Genomic DNA, 2,079 nt, shown 5'->3' on the forward strand with positions numbered 1-2,079 from the left:
ACTTTCAATACATCTCAGAGTCTAATTTGCCTGCTTCCTCACGCACAGTGTACGTAAGGTAACGGGTTGCTGAAAGCCCGTTACACCTGGTAGCACTTCGTCATCCGTCCAACGCTCACGATTAACGACATGCCGATGCCCGACGCGCCCAAATTGCCCAACACGTCGCTGGAGCACGACAGCCTTCCCCACCTCTCTTCGATCGAATAGGAGGCGTTGCACCGCCTCGCTGCTGCGTCCGGCGAGGCTGTCATCCACACGTTGCTCACTGCTGGAACCGAAGCTCAACATCGCCTTGCCGCCCAAGAATTCATGGCGCGTGAGCTCGCTGACCTCCGTCAGCGCGTGTCGACTCCCACGCTGTCCAAGAACAGGACTGACATCGTCAAGCTCGATGTCTCCTCTTATAGTGGTGAGGGCGACGGTCGCCTCCACTTGAACAGATGGTTCTGCGAAGTGGACATCGCAGTCGAAGCCCGGCAGCTTTCCACCGAGCTCGCGCGGACTCGCTTCCTCCTTTCCAAACTGACGGGGAAGGCAAAGGAGTGGGCCCTCGGCAAACTCGTTGTCAACCCCTCATGCTTTCCCACGATGGCTGCAATGAATCGGACCTGCGACTCGCGTTCGAGCCGCCCCAAGACGAGAGAGTCCAGCGTTCCGCCTTCCTGTCGTTGCAGCAAGGCAAGAAGTCCATGCTCGAATATATCCAGCGGGCACGTCACCTCATCTCGTGCATCACGACACATCCGGTTGACATGGCGACCCAAGTCCATGTCTTCGTGCCCGGCATGAACACCGGCTACCAACGCTTCTACTTAACGAGGAAGTCCCCATCTACGCTGGAAGAAGCTTTCGCGGTGGCCGTACGCGAAGATTACAGCGTCGCGGCATCTCAAGCTTTCGATTTCAGTCGGGCTCCGGCCTCCGAACCAGAACCAGAGCCGATGGAGATTGATGCCATCCGCCACTATGATCGTTCTCGGTCGACGACACGTCCACCGCGCTCCCCGACGCGCAGCCAACGTCCGATGAAATGCTTCCGCTGTCGCAAGCCCGGAAATCGCGCGGCGGTGTGCCGCGCGCCGGCACCTGTCCTGGCAAACGTCACGGTGGAGTCCGAGGTCGTCGTTCCAAAAAACGGCGACAACCAGTAGGTGCGGGGCGCCCTACTGGGAATGGAAGGAGAGATGCATCTCTGGTGGCAGAGCCTCCTCCTAGCCCTCCAGTGCTTCACGCACGACTTTTCGTTACCACTTCCGGCAGCGACTCGAGACTGATTATTCTCAGTCTTCACGTTGACGGCGCCCAGCGCCCGATCCGTGCGTTGCTGGACTCCGGCGCGACGAACAACTTCGTTCGCGCCGACAGCTTATCGGTGTTGCCGCAAACCACGCGCATCAGCGAAGGTCCAGGCCACATGGTCGTCAAATACGCTGACGGCGAGCCGCGTCGGATGCCCCGGCGCTCGGTCGCCTTCGCGTATGCATTCGACGGGTTCTCCAGCTCGGACGACTTTCTGGTGATCGAGTTGAGCGGTTCATTCGACTGCGTCTTCGGCATTCCGTGGCTAGTGCGTCACCAGCCTCACATCGACTGGTTGACCCGAACTGTTCGGCCACGCGATATCGATATCAACGCAGTACTGGCGTACCTGAGCGGTACGCCCAGCCTCTGGCCACACGTTGCTGTCATGGACCCCGACTCCATGACCACCCCTGCACTTGAAGAGAGCGATGGCCCTTCATACGCAGCCAGTGCTCCAGCAACTTGTGCCGGTCCTGAGTCGGAGCCTCAGGGCGTTTCCGATGTGGTCGAGCTGAGTATCCCACATCTTGGTGAGCAGTGGCTCCCACCTCGTGAAGCGGTTGAGCGTGAGTTCCTGCCCGCGGTTGAACAGGGGTTCCCGCGCGCAGTCGAGCTGGAGGTCCCTGATGTTGTGGATGCAATCGTTCTACATGATTCGTGTCCCGGCGCCGATGACATACCCCGGCGCCCAACCGATCTCGCAATGATCGAGCGTGAGCTCTCATCGCCAGATGTACTCCGTCCTGTTCGTCGTCGTAGTCGCCGTAACCCCGA

This window comes from Phytophthora infestans, genomic scaffold (assembly GCF_000142945.1).
Source record: "Phytophthora infestans T30-4 supercont1.32 genomic scaffold, whole genome shotgun sequence".
Lineage (NCBI taxonomy): Eukaryota > Oomycota > Peronosporomycetes > Peronosporales > Peronosporaceae > Phytophthora > Phytophthora infestans.